This window comes from Podarcis pityusensis, assembly GCF_964106645.2.
Source record: "Podarcis pityusensis genome assembly, chromosome: 13".
NCBI lineage: Eukaryota > Metazoa > Chordata > Lepidosauria > Squamata > Lacertidae > Podarcis > Podarcis pityusensis.
This window is the reverse complement of record NC_138038.1, coordinates 21,576,706-21,592,260: the sequence shown is the minus strand read 5'-3', so window position 1 is coordinate 21,592,260 and position 15,555 is coordinate 21,576,706. Positions and strand designations below refer to the sequence as shown.

Genomic DNA, 15,555 nt, shown 5'->3' with positions numbered 1-15,555 from the left:
GATTGACAGAAAAGTTGTGGTAAAAATTTGAACTATGGAATGATAAAGGATTTATAAGAACGGATTTATGAAAGAGATGCAGAGGGAGAAATCATAATATTAAGATTGACAATGGGGCGGGGAGGGAAGTCAAAGGGGATTTCATGTTTATCTTCTTATTTTGCTTATATATGTAAAATAGAAAATGCAAAATTAAAATAAATAAATAAATACAAAAGCTCAGGCGAGTAGCCTTCTCTCTCTTGGTAAAGGTGGCATACTTCAACTGCCCTTCATAAATCCTCTGCCCACGCCTTTAAACACATTTCAGTTTGCTGCCTTTCTTTCTTTCCATGTGTTTACATTCACCACTCCGCCTCCTAGGCTGGTTCTTTACGTATTCAAACGTTTCTTCCCATAAATCACAATTAGTATGAATTATTAAATCTACACAACATGCACAACCATCCCATATTACTTCTTTGCTATTAATGTAATCAGAACGCTGCAAAACTCCCACAAGGAACTTCATGGGATAGAGGCAAAAAAAGTGTGCAGTTAATTTCCAGGAGGAGGCAGGACAATTTGGGGATGAACACTGGAAGCAGAGATGTCTTGTAATAAGGTAAGCCTTCCTCAGATGCCTGGTTTTGGCAGCTCCCATTCATTTCAATCAGGCATGTACAGGACAGCTTCCCAACGGGTTATGCCCTTGTTTTTTATGAGTGCAAGGGCATGCCAGTTAGATTTTCCACATCAGGCATCAAAAGATGGTGGACTCATTCATGAGAAGGAAGACAAAGAGTACACAATAATGTCTGACTTTGATTGTTTTCTTAAGTTATCAAAAGCCCCTGACCGTTAGGTCCAGTCGCGGACGACTCTGGCGTTGCGGCGCACATCTTGGATTTGGATTTGATATCCTGCTTTATCACTACCCAAAGGAGTCTCAAAGCGGCTAACATTCTCCTTTCCCTTCCTCCCCCACAACAAACACTCTGTGAAGTGAGTGCGGCTGAGAGACTTCAAAGAAGTGTGACTAGCCCAAGGTCACCCAGCAGCTGCATGTGGAAGAGAGGAGACGTGAACCCGGTTCCCCAGACTACGAGTCTACTGCTCTTCACCACTACACCACACTGGCTCCTTGCTTTACTGGCCGAGGGATCCGGGGTACAGCTTCCGGGTCATGTGGCCAGCATAACTAAGCCACTTCTGACGAACCAGAGCAGTGCACGGAAATGCCGTTTACGCCACCCACGTCCCTAGGTACCTAAATACGGTTACGCTAATGCCTCAATATGCTCTTGATAGGAGCTTGTGGCACTTAGTTGTAAACTCAAAGGTGAGAGAGGTGAGATACACCAATGCAAGAGGAATTGTGTTTCGCAGGGAATGCATCCTAATGTTGAGGGGGAAATTTAACATAATAAAATTTAAGACTTAAATCTTGATGAACTTTAAGGTAAAAATGTTTGGTATCAGCTTGTCAAGTCTACCACTTTTTTATCAACTTGTTCGGCTTTTCACAAAATTCCTTAAAGCCAACCGCATCAACAAATAAAATAAAAATTAAAAAAATCATTTGTTTTTGTAATGATGCTTGAATTAAGAGAATTCTGCTCCCCTACCAAAGTGTAAAAGTGCTAGTATATTTGCCTTTGTTTCCTGCAGACAAGTGCATTATTTAAAAACAAGGAGGTTCCCCCGCCCTTTTTCCTTTTCCTTGAACTTCTATTTGGGGGAAGAACCTCGTGCAACTGAAAAAAACTTGTATGCTGGATTGAGATCGGTGGTTTGTCCTAGCACTTTGTCTTATTTTACTTACCTTGGGAATTTTTAAAAAATAACAATGGGTGTCCAGCTTAGATGCCCCCCTGTTTTTTATTATGTTGAAGACAGTGTGCACCCCCATATCTAAGCTGGCGGGGTTGGGGCGCTCCTGATGTAAGATCTCGCCCCCCCTTTGGGAGAGTGACAGACTTGATGACCTTCTGGTCCTTCCCAGTTAAAAGAATTCCATGATTGCATATTAGTTCTTCTTATGTTTGCAAAGTGCTTTACAATCCTAATACCATTTATCCTCCACCCACCCCATTAAAAAAAAGAAAAGCATCCAAGTTCAGAGACAATAGCTTGGTTACAGCATTTCTCACCCTCTTCCTCCCCCCTCCACAATCACCCCAAGCCAATGGGATCACAAAAATCACGTGGTGCTGCCATATTAATATTTATTCCATAAAAGCGTGGCGGCTCCTTACCACTCCGCTGCGCCGCTCTGACCGCAGTGCCAACCCTCAGGCACCGCAACACAATTTGGAAACAATGTGACGGAAATGTTTAATCTGTGCAGCCCATCTGTGCTGCGTATTTCTCCACATCTCCCCGAGAGAGGCGCCTTTGAATCTCCACACTGCCTTTAATATTCTCCTAAATCATTCCCCCCACTGCACTTCAAGGGCCATTGCTACAATTTCACAGGTTCATCGAAAGTGCACCAGGGAGGGAGGGGGGATGTTCCGGGGTGTGTGTGTGTGGAGGGGGGGGGGAAGCAGGGGTAACAGGGCATTTGTTACTTGAGATTTTTTTATTTCATTTTATACTAATTTCCAGGGATTACTCTTGCTCGTGCCCTTTGCAAAGAGGCAGGGGGTGGGGGAAAGCACACCCCAAATAAAGACATCAGGCAGCTGGCATGAGTAAGGTTGCTTTTAAAGAAAGCTGGTTGAAACAGAGGGAAACATTATTCCTTAAGAGTCCAGCTCTAATCAGCTTTCCAATTTCAGGCCATGGGGCAACTATCTGTCCTATGAGCTTCAGTGGGGATGCCTATGATGAACTGATTTGGCAGGTCCCATTAAGTATATGAAGAAAATCACTTTGTTTGTCATTCTGAGATTTGGAGATCCGTGGCCCCATAGCTGTCTAGGGCAGCCACTACTGGAGCAACTTGCTCATGTAAGCCACCAGACCAATACAAGCCTCATAGGCGCCCATGTGCCAAACCAGCACAGAGGTCTGCTACACTGGGTATGCATAGGCCGATTGTTTAGGACATAACAGCATTCGTCCAGCAGCACAGTACAGCGGTACCTTGGTTTACGAACTTAATCCGTTCCAGAAGTCTGTTCTTAAGCCAAAGTGTTCTTAAACCAAGGTGTGCTTTCCCATAGCAGCGGGGGACTCAACTTACAAATGGAACACACTCAACAGGAAATGAAACATGTTCTTATTCCAAGGCAAAGTTCACAAACCAAAACACCTACTTCTGGGTTTGCAGCGTTCTTAATCCAAGTTGTTTATAAACTAAGCTGTTCTTAAACCAAGGTACCACTGTAATGCATGTGTGATCTCATGCATCATTTTACAGTGAGGCTCAGAGCTTGCACACTGTCTACTTTTCAACCTCAGATCCAGTAGAACATCCACAGTCACCTGCTATTCCATACTTCCATGAACTGGGTTACTAAAGTACAAAAGCAGCTGGTTGGTGTGTCACCTTAGATCTGCTGCGCATGCCACTTAGATGGTCCTGGTTGCTGCCACCTCTTTGGTTGCTCCCATGCCACATCAGGAGTATATAGAGCTTCTCATCTGATTAGGATTTCTTTGTGTGTTTATACAACACACCAGATGGGAGTGCTCTCCAGAATAAAACACAGATCAGAATGCAGCTATCCTTCAGTTTCGGCACTTCTCCGAATTTTGTAAGGTAGTTTTTGGCTCAAAAAACCCCCTAACACAATGCATATAGAAAAATGTATGTTGCAGTTAAAAGTTTGTACAAAAATGCATGTGTTAGGGTAGAATACACACAATAATATACATTATGCAGTAAAACACATACAAAAATGTGTTTAAAATAATGCAATTTTCATGCATTAAAAAACCCAGCTGATTGATGCAGAATAGTTATGTATTGACATACTAAATTGATATGGACTGGAAATATACTGAACGGCATTTCCTACAACCCAGTAACAAACTTCAGTAAAAAGATGGATTTCCTCCACCTTTCAGAGACATGAGTATGGTCATGGAAAAAAGCAGAGAACACGTATGTACAATGTGGGCACCTCCTGTGTATCTCTTTGGCATATGCAGGAAAAAATCAAGATGACTTTCAGAAATCATGCTGAAATTCACAGAATAGACAGAACACTCTTTTAGGGTGCAGGCCAGTATATTTTTAGTCCATTGCGAGGATGTGAACTCTTGAGTGGGAATTTTTAATGGACCAATCTTGTGGAAGTTATCCAGTCTCCTAACAAGAGTGGAAAAGCAGTAAGTTTTATTTGTCTTGCTTTCAGTGCATGCATATTTATTTCTAGACCAAGGGAATGGTCAAATCCAATAAAGCCCCAACTCTCAAGCCACACGGATCTGGGCCTGGACAGTAACTAGGTGGAAGACCATGTGGGATTCCTTCCTACGCTACTCTGAACTCCTTGGAGGAAATGTAGACCCCAAGTGATAATAAAAATAATAAATTTCTATATATAACTGCCCTCACCTAACCTTTAGAAGCAGAGAATATTGCAACATATAAAGTGTAGACATAATAATATTATATTAAATTATAGCTTTGGAAGTAGTATTGTATAATATATCAATAAAAGCACACCTTTGGAATGTACTGCTAAAATAAACCTTACTAATTTTTTGCCCAACTTTCATTACTGTCAGACGTTGCACAGGCTTTGGTGAATTTGGTGTAGTATTTAGCTGAAAGTTTTACTGATGGGAATGAATGTATATATAGAGAGAGCGCTTGTCCAAATTTCAGCTTCCCAGATTATAAAATTTGGATTTGCATTTTTGCTTCTGTGGTGAGACGCTAAATAGTTTTGACATCCTGAAATCCAGATTTCATCCACGAGATGCTGTCTGCTGTCTTTATAAGTCTTGCTTGGTTGGAATCAATTTTTCTAAGCTCAAGTTCAAATTGGACAGTTTCTCATTGCTTGAAGTTGTCTGCACATTCAGTTTCTACCAATATCTGTGTCAGAGCTGATCAAAAAGTATGTGCACAGCAACCCAGAATTAGACAATATATGAATCTATGAGCAGCCATGCACCTCAAAACTCCTGTGGTGTCCAGGATGCCCTTGATTTGAACATAAAATTTAACTTGTCCTTTGCAATCTTCCTATTTTTACTAGGTGCTCGCTTTCAGCTGGATTTTGCCCACACCTATATCTGATGGCTGCTGAGAAACACTGTACAGACTATTAAAAACTGGAAGACGTGGCTACCCTCTTCTTTTAGGGAAGTGCACATTTGTTAGGAAGTACTCATTTCCCTGGAACATTCCTGCTGTATAGAGTGACCATCCTGAGGTTCTCAACGCCCCATAGAATAGACACTCCTACAAACTCCAAAGATTAGGACTCCCCAATCCCACACCAAGACCCACAACGTCCCACAAAACAATTGCTAATTTATGTCACATTGTCTGTGCAATGCATTGTATTCCTTATTTAACTATCTGTACTTGACATGGAGGATCAGATGCACGATTTCCTTGTTGAATTTATGTGTTTCTCTCTCTCTCATTCATACACATACATTCATACACTTAACCATCCCTGCCTTGCCATTCATGGGGTTCAGGTGGAGAATTGTGGGGGTACTATGAGCAGTACAGCTTTTATTAATGGCAGTGCTGCTCCCGGGTTTGTGTGGGCACGAGGCTTTCCTCACCTTGAGCTAAAGCTTTCTGCACCTATCCCTCCCTCCTGCAAGCTTTAATCCAGTCCCCACTGCCCTCCTGCACACCTGCAGGGCAGCAAGGATTCGGATTCGGAATTGTGCCCTGCCCGAGTCTCTTCTTGAAGATACGTTCAAATATCCATGAGAACCCCAGGCAGCTGCCTGATCTCGGTAGATACAGGCTAAGACAACTAGCTTTCCTGCTTTTGGGGTGGTGGTGAGGTCCCGGGGGGGGGGGGAGCATGCTGGGGTAAATGCACTTTGAGAGCTTTTGATCCCTCATTTTGAAATCCAATGGGGTCAAAAAAGGTACATTGTATACCTTCAAAAGGAATGAATGAATCATGGTAAGAGCTGTGATTGTTTCAGCAAACCCTGTTCATGTCTCTCTCTCTCTCTCTCTCTCTCTCTCTCTCTCTCTCTGTGTGTGTGTGTGTGTTGAGGGAAGGAGGAGGGGAGCTGGACGCATTCTGGTTTGCCAAGATTTTCAGGCCGGTGCTGTTCGTTACATCATCTGTTCAACAGAGGTGTTGCTATAGCAGCTGCTTATAGCTTCATTTCCTGGATACCCCCCCAGGGGGGTGTCACAGCCGGATCCACCTGCTCTTTTACCCTACCCTCGGCGGGGTCATCTTAAGGTCGCCAAAATAAATGAACGCCGTTGCTAATGATCTGTTTGCTGGCTGTTTATGCTCCGCGAGTGTCAGGGGCGCTCACATTTAGTAAACTCATTATGGGTCCAATTAGACTTCACCATTGCTAGATATTTAACTCTTTTTTTCCTTTTAAATTAGCATTTTAATAACATTCTATCCAGCAAGGATTGGGGTGGGGGGTGGGGATGGAGAACAAAATGACCATTTTTCACGGACAAAAACTTCTTTAGCCGTAGGTGGAACTTTAATAGCAGATCTGTGAGGGCGGCAAAAGGGAGCAGGTCCACCTTCCATTCACCCCCACCCCCATGCCAGAGAGGAAACGATAGAAGGGGAAAAGGGGGTGGGGGAGATAAAGGAAACATTTCTATTTGCTTTATCACACACTCAATTTCCTAAATTTGTTCAGCAGCCAATTATTTTCAGCGTTAACGTCTTGAGCCGCTCGCATCTGATGAAAATGAGCAGCCATCAGAGTTAAACTTTGGAAGTGACCTGTGAAGGGGTTTGGAATAATTACGTAAAGGAGTCAATTTATTTCAGATTCCCCTGGCTGGAAGAACAATCCAGAGGAAAGAGGAAAAGTAAGAAGGGGGGGGGGAGAGATTAAAAGAAACAAGTGCTGATTAGATGATTAGAATTATCAAAATATCTCTTGACTGGAACCCCCCTGGAGGGCCACTTCTCTTAAAAAGGTCACTCCAATTATTCTAGTGGGTTTTTTTTTTCATTCCCTTAGATGACTGTGCGGAGAAATTCTTCCGCCCTCCCCGCCCTCAGCAACCTGTAATGACCAATTCTGCAATAGAAAGGGTGATGGAAAGCGGAAAACGAGTCATCGCATGCACTAGTTTTTACCAAGGAGCAGTGGCTGGTTTAAAGAAATAAGAATGGCTTTACTTTGGTCCATTTGCAGCACAACCTTGCTTGTGTTCAATGGAGTTTACTCACATCCTAGGTAAGTATTCATAGGATTGTAGCCTTAGTCCAGCACCCTCTCTAAAAGTTGCATTAGAGGCCCCTGGAAAATCCCCAAGCAGGGCACAATGGAGAGAGCCGTTCTGTTTGGCCCTGGCATCTGGTAGACAGTGATATAGCATCTTTGAACAAGGAGGCTCTCTTTCAAGCTAGCACAGCTACTAGCCATTGTTAGATCTTCTCATAGGCATCTGGCTGGCCACTGTGGGAACAGCAAGCTGGACTTTGAGCTGATTCATCTTATCTGTTTACTAAGAATGTGTTCTGATTATTTTAAAAGGCCATTTACTTTCCATGAAATCAAGCGGTTCATGATTTTGTGAGCTTATGTCATGCCCTCCCTCCGCTGTTCTTTGCATGCTTAAAGGCCCCAATTATTTAAGCTTTTCTTCATGAGTGGGTGGGCTGATACACCACTCTTCATCAACACAGATTCTCTTCCACACTTGCTCATATCCATATTAAGGTCAGGCATGCATCTTAAAAATGTCATCTGCACCAGCCTTACGAATATTAACTTTGAGACTGTGAATGAAGCCTGTTCTCAAGATCCAAATCCATCCTGGCACCTGCAGTAAATGCTGAATCCCAAGCTAGTTAGAAGTGCCATGTGTGGAGCTTGCTTTGTGATGGCTAAGGTCACTTGCAGAGATCTGCACGCACCAGGTTTTTGCACCCTGCATCAAACAGCGGAAGAAGTATGCCAAAAAGCTGATATGTATAATGAAAACAAAACAGTGGATTTCTATGGGTGCTTCCCCTAACTGTTTAAAGCACATTGTGTATGGCACATGATCTCAGTCCTGGTCTACACATGCAACAGAATGAGATGGTATATGCCATTTGCAAATGTGCTACTGCGCTCATGTCCTCCTGGTGGGCTTCTCATAGACATCTATAGGAACAAAATGCCGGGTAAGATGGTCCTTTAGCCTGATCCAGCAGGACTCTTCATAAATTCTTATTGAATGTTTGCTCCCAAAGGAGAAAGATTCTCACCTAAGCCACCTGCTAGACTCTTTTCCTACTTGTAGTGTGTTGTGTGTATATATATGTATGTGCTTGTGTATGCATGTGTTTGGAGGGGAATATTAAAAAAATGTGCCCCATTTCATTCTGATGCGATGTCTAGGAACTAGTCTCAGTTATCCTGACAACAGTCCCATCACCTAGGTCAGTATTATTTCCATATTATAGATAAGAGATTGTTGTCAATATGGTGTGAGAACTGCTAAGGAATAGCTTCCAGGTGGTCAAGCTTTATATCACATGAGAAGCCCCAAAAGTATGGATGGCCCAGATCCTGTGGTCATGTCTCATCCCTGCACTGAACTATCCTCAGAGCCACTGACATTGGCATAGGAAGTCACCATGAGACCTGGCAGGTCCATGCAATTGGAGTTTCTGTACATTACTAATTTAGCATGAAATGTGACTAACCACTGGGAAGCATTTTCTTTGAGATGAACATGCTGCATCAACATCTACCTGGGTAGCTATGCTTGTAGGTTATAGTGAAAATGAATACAGTGGCACAAGCCTCTTTGGAACAGTACTAAGTTCATTCAGTAACATATAAATACATATTGAAAAAGAATGTGCTGCTAAAGACCACTACGGCTTCCAGTTTGCAGCTCACACACTTAGCCACTACGCTTAGCAGCCCACCCGAGTTACAGACACATTGACAAGCTTCACATAATTGCTCCACCATGTAAGCTCTGTGTTTAGAAGCTTATGCTTTCAGCAGCTAGCATGACCCAAGTCCAGCACAAGTCCTGGGATGGTGAAAAATAATGTCAGAAGCCACAATGAAATTCAAACCCAGACTTCACCCAAGTATTTTACTGCTTTCTGTAATTCTACATTGGCTGGAATCTATAATTGCATTATCTTCTACATTTAGAAATGGTCTTCCTATGGGAGAAGAAGATAGATTTGTAGGGCAATGGAGTTTGGAAACATCCTCATTTTGTTCAGTACAAATATATCTCCAAGGTTGAGCTTGTGGGGCTGGGGGAGGTCTGCTTTCAGAAAAAGGCATGAATGAATGAATGGTGTAAATTGGGTAAAGCCTGCGATGTTGCCAATACATCTTTTGTGAGGAAAATAAATATATATGTGCTTTATAAAAGTAAAGCAGTAAGCCCACCTGAAGTATGAGAGAAAGGTGAAAAATAGGTAGGTGACCCAAGGCTGTATTCAACTCAGTTTTACTCAGTGTAGAAACATTGTAATTAATGGACCCAACTTGTCCCACTGAGTTTAGTGGGTCTGTTCTGAGTAAAATATAGTTGAATGCCACCCCTAGTGTTTTATCTTGCTGGACAGTACATTCGTCATTGAAAGCTTGGCTCACACTGCTGGTGAATATTCCACTGTGTCTTCTCTCCAAAAACTAGTTGAACTAGGGGATAGTTGAATGCTATTGAGGCCAAGTAAATAGATCTACTCCATGAGCCACAATATATAAAGGAAAGCTGTCCTGTGCTGCTCTCTCACTGTTCCCATCCATTTCAATGAGGCTTGCGCTGGAGAACTTCCCCATGGATTGTGCTCCATGTCAATGTGTGCTGAGTAGGGGTACCATTTGAGTTTTCCATGCAGGCATCCAACTGACTCTAGCCAGTCCTACCTGCATCCAGTCTCATATTAATAATCATCACCTCTGACAAATGCTGCTCAAAAGGCTCAAACTCTCGAAGGTGAAAACGTTCAGAACGAATGCAAAAGAACGCTTCTCTTCTGGAACTTCATAATGTTTTGCCAGTACTCTTCCACACTTCCCTATTCCTACTGCTGTGAATATTGCAACCTGTAACAATCTGGAAAATATCTGAGAAGAAGTTTCAGCTGTGACATGTGGGCGATGGATTCAGGCAATAGTCATCTAAAAGCTTGCTATGTGGGCCCGACTGAATTTACTCATTTAGTTTGTAAGCCTTGAGGGAAGGGCCTTTGTCTCATCTTTTTGGTAGATGTGAGCTGCTTTTGAAGAAGATCTGTTTGAAAAATGGTATAAAAATATACCAACAAATAAAAATAAATACACATACAGAAGCCTGAGGTGGTTAAGTCCTGGAATATAAAGATGTAGGAAATAGGAAGCTGCCTTACACTAAGCCATCCTTTCCAGGGTTTTAGACAGAGGACTCTTTTAGCCCTACTCAGAGATGCTGGAGGTTGAAGCAGGGACCTTCTGAATGCAAAACACATGCTCTACCACTAAGTTGCAAGCCTTCTGCCTTTTTTCAAATGTTTCAGCACATTAAAAACAATGCCACAAGTAGAAAACTAGCATATCAGAGACATTGTTTGGAGGTATTTTGTAGTTTTTGTTTTACATAGGGGAGCATTCAGATTTCCCCCCATGAAGCCTGAAATGGTACAGTCCATTCTTTCAGTTCAGATCTCAACAATCTTCATTCTGTTGCATCTACAGCTCCAGCTATGGAGAAATTACCATGCACTGATATCACCATAATCCAGTCAGGGTGTGAGAATTCTGGAAAAGCGAGCTGGGATAATGCTGGGCTTTTAACAGCAAGGTTGGAGGTGACTGTCTTCCTTCTCACAATGTGGTTAAAGTCACCACGGAGTAGGATTCTAAGTTATTTCTGTGTTTGTTCCTGAATATCTGAATGTCAACATTCTGAATACCTGAATACCTGAATATCAACATGGCAAGATGCAATCTGCATTATCAATGAATGCAGATACCATACCGAACTCGTATGGAACTTAGCTTGTGGTAGCCACTATATAGAAAACAGTGTGAATTGATATTTACTCTGTAGTAAGTTGGTGGGGGGAACCTGGGCTCTCCCACCAAGACAAGTAGTAATAAAGGTATTAGAGCTGGTAGGGGGGAGGAGAAGGAAGAGCCATGGCCCCATATCCTTCAATATTTTCTATTTTATATGCTTGTATCAGCCCGATTTTCATACCAATAGTTATTGCCCATGTTCTCCTTTCCCTGCTTATTATTACACATTAATGCTCTTTTCTGCCATTGTTACACTGCATTCAATTACTCAGCAATAGCCTGCTGTCCACCATTTCAAAAGCCAGCATGATGCCTGTTGTTTAGGTTAAGAAGGCTAAGAAGCAAAAAGGTGCTTCCAGATTGGCAGCCTCTATCACTACCCAATCACTGCTTTTTCACTGTAGAATTGCAGTGGACTTTCCACACTTGTGGGGTGAGAGTAGCCCTTTTGTGTGCATCCATCACACTATCTTCCATCCACACTAGTGGATAACAACTGGGGCAGAAAAGAAGCCATTCATCTGAGCATGTAATTTCATTAATAATTTTCCCCCTATTGTTTTTAATTTGCTCTAAAGGACTTTGAAATAAAATTTAAAAATCAATAACTTGTTTAAAATACTTGAAAGTGTTTAGGCTAAATTGTAAGAATGGGGGAACAGAGACCACATTGGTAAAATAACAGCAACTGAAAAGACCAGGATAGATAGTGTGAGATTTTCCACAGCAAAATTTTAATTGTGCTAAACCCCCCTTTTTATTTAAGCGCTATTGTACAAATATTTCAGCGTTTGGTTATTTATTTATATGTAGGCAAAAAGGCATTTTATTGCAATTTAAGAGCTCAGTTAAAGAAACCAAACACATGCTGATAAAATGGTGCTGCCAGAAAAGATAATAGCTAAATTGTACAGAAATTGATGTGTGGCAGTAGGCTCTCCCACTCAGCATGTCACTGCACACGTTAAAACAGCACCTCTTGAAAAGATGGAAGAGTAAGCGCTAAGGCGATCTACACCTGGAGACTGCGTTACTGTTGCATTCTTTTTCTTTTCAAGTCAATTTTTCTGCAATCTGCAGAAAGAAGCAGCATGGCGAAAATAGAAGAGAACAACAACTGGACGCTGACATTATACTGACACCCCAGACAAAGTGAGTGAACGGAGCATAGCTATTCCATAGCAAGTAGCTAGTGTGGAAGCACCCTGAAAAAACAGAATTGCCCTACAACAGGTTATCAGTAGCTCAAACCACACGGCAGCTGCTGCGGCGAGTGTGATATAGCAAGATGTGCACTGCACCGTGGCTTCACATTCATGCATGTGCACCAGAAGCAAAGATGTGTATGCTCCACCCCCATACCTTCAGAGATTTAATTCCAGAGAAATGGGTGAGAAGTTGAATTGTGAAGAAGGACAAATCTACCAACTCATAATAACACAATTCAACAAAGCATCCCCCAAGGACAAAAAAAGAAAGACAAAAATAGTGGCAATGATGTAACAGGGGACAGGAACCTGATGGTGTTTCCTGCTTAGCAGGGGGTTGGACTCGATGGCCCTTGTGGTCTCTTCCAACTCTATGATTCTATGATTCTATGATTCTAGGAACCACATGTGATCTTACATTTGAGATTCCCCATTATGGAAATAGTTGCTCATCATGCCCCTGTTTTTAGCACAAGTTCTTGTACGGTAGGGGGCATGTTTATATCTTAGTGAGCCCTTGACTTTTCCCAGGTGTTGTTGAGTATCCTGCAGAAGAACACAAGAGTGGTGAGGTTCACTGCCCTGACAGTTTGCAACCCCAGCCCAGGGCAAAGCCATCTATCCCATCTCCAACACCCTAGAGAAGGCATCAATGTCAAAATCTGAGTATCTCCCTCACTGAACCTTTCTGGTGAGCCTCATACAGATTTCTCCATATTGCTCTAGTGACTTCTACCACAAGTATTCCTCTACAGATGTTCTATTGGAAATGACCTGAACCTTGCAGGCCAAAATGTAGGTGGGGTGGGTTTGGGGTTTTTTCTGGCAACAGGAAGTTTGAGCAGAGACACCTGCACTTGGGTACAGTAAGAAACAGCTCTAAGAAGCCTGCTTTTCTCTCATTCAGCTACAAATAGAGCCTTAGAGAAATCCAGATGGTCCTAATTTTGGGGAGCAGGTGCAGCGACTCAGTGCTTTTGATCCCTGAGGCTCAGACATGTGGGATGCTTCCACTGGTGCTTGTCCCCACCAGTCCACACGTCTGATGGGGACCACGGGGACAGTGCCATTCACATGGCTGGTTCACCATGATGAGTGCAGGGGAAGGTGCGTCTCTGGGAGGACGTTATTTGCCTTTCTCTAGGGCATTTCCTGCCTGTTCAGCTGTGCATGAGATCCTGTCATTTGGAGGTACCCTGAGATGCTATTTTCTTACGCTTAGGTGTGTGACAAAACTTTCCACGGCAAGAACGGGTAGTAGTATTACCCCATTTCCCAGGATTCTGTAGGTCAAATGAAGGAAAGAGAAATTCCCCACAGCTTCTCCCTTGTGAAAATCAAGATGCTTCTGCTGCACAAGGGAGAACTGAAGGAGAATTTGGGGAGTGGAGGGAGGAAACAGAGCAAGGGGAAAAGAAAAGAAAAGCATCACCTTTTCTTTTCTTTTTGACAGCTATGGTTTAAATGTTTACTTTCTGTATCAGCTCAGCTGCACCTTCGAAACTGCCGTTTCATAAATACAACCGGGACGGCATAAGCTATAATTTGGAGATAGCAACCGCAGGACATATCTAGATCCGTTCACGCTACTTTAATTAAATACTGCATTATGGCTTGTGACAACTTCATCGCTAAAGCGTAAATGAATGTGGAATTAAAGTGTTACTTAGGCTTTCAATATCATCATCTTTTGGGGTCTTTTTTTGTTTTGTTTTGTCTGCTCATGTCTTTCTTTCTTTTTCTTTTTGCTCCTCACCCTCCATTTCTCAGTTTAACAAAGAAAAGAGCCATAAAATCAAGATGCTTGTTCATTTACAGATGGAGCAGGCGTGGAAAAAGAAAAAGAAAAAAGAAAAGGCAAAGAAAGGAAGAAAAGAAAAAGATGGGCCACCGTTACACAAGTCTATAGCACTCCCTCTTCTGAGGTTTCTCTGATAGCAGAAAGAATTCCTTTGATGGGAAATGCTCGAATATTAATTGTGTGTGTGACTCTTATCTTTCAAACCCGGCTCCTTATGAATGATAGTTCTCATGGCTGTGGGATTTTGCCTCTTTTGTGTAGCATTTAATAGCCTGCTTTTAATTTAATTTAATTTTTTTTAATAAAAAAACCAAAACTGTTGATTCGTTAGTACTCTGGTACAATAGCAGGCTCTGGAAGTTCATACCATTTCATTTTTGATCTCCACAAATGAAGCAAGAGCACTTTCCCCAGTCTCTGCTGCCCCTTCCAGCCCCCCCCCCTTTGACCACATCAGTAAACTTGAAAGGAGTTATGGGGCTAAAGCAAACTTATTTTATTCCCAGAAATGTAAGCCCCGATCCCATCAATCTATCTGCTTCTCCTCTAATGAAAAGCCAGACTGTATGTGACATTTCGTGGCACCAACCACTTTAAATGTTACCAACATCAATCGGGTTTTTAAATGTTACTCACGTCTCGCACGGATTGGGAAATGGTTTTATAATTATCTCCTGCTCTCTAAACGAACTGAGAGATTTCCACTGTTGTTTTTTCTTTCTTTTTTTTAATTCTTTATCACAGCCAAATTAAATGACAATGCATATTTATATTCCGAAGCTCCAGGAGATAAAAAATAAAAATAAAATTTTTAAAGCCTAACAAGTTTTTTGCAAATGTGTAGTTGCCTTCTCACCAAGCTCTGGCACAGTAAAGGAAGTTCTAAAGAATTTGATGGGTTCTTTTTTTCTTTTCTTTTTTACGGACAATAATTGGATTTACAAAAATTCCTTTTCTCCAAATCATTGCGAAGTCGGAAGGAAGGAAGAAGTTGTGATGTTGTTCGAGCTAAATATTGTGCTGACAGAACCTTTTGCGGTTCCTATTTTTGAACTCTGCAACCTAAACAGAAATGTTTGCCTCCTTTCATCTTCCTAAGAAATAACCAGCATCCTTCAATAATTAGTAATGTTAAGAGGAAAAGCTTTCCTCTGCCAATTTTAAATAGGGTGCCACATTGAAGCATCGCCCCCTTTCTCCCCATCACCAACGTGGGCAGATTAGCAAAGTGTTTAGAACTAAATCTTTGTCTAATAAAGGCAGAGTTGGTTTTCACCAAGAGCTGCTTGTTATAAACCTGCCTTTGGAAAATGGAAGGAACGTCGCATTTAAAGACACAAATTTCCCCGATAATATATTCGAATGGAAACGCACCGAATCCACTATGACACGGGCATAACTAATAAATTTGCAATATTTCAGCCTCAACAGCCTACAACGGTTCGTTTTAAAGATTTA

The 15,555-nt window shown here is 42.1% G+C and overlaps 1 protein-coding gene and 1 long non-coding RNA gene across 12 annotated transcripts in view; one reads left to right on the top strand and one right to left on the bottom strand.

The window, feature by feature from the left end:
• SKAP1 (src kinase associated phosphoprotein 1) overlaps nucleotides 1–15,555 on the bottom strand; it is a 312,733-nt gene that overhangs the window by 14,839 nt on the left and 282,339 nt on the right. The gene's annotated exons all lie outside the window — the stretch shown is intronic.
• LOC308462165 lies at nucleotides 10,661–15,354 on the top strand. Its single transcript, XR_013979034.1, has 3 exons — nucleotides 10,661–12,240; nucleotides 12,828–12,987; nucleotides 14,067–15,354. It is a non-coding gene; the product is annotated as an uncharacterized lncRNA (long non-coding RNA).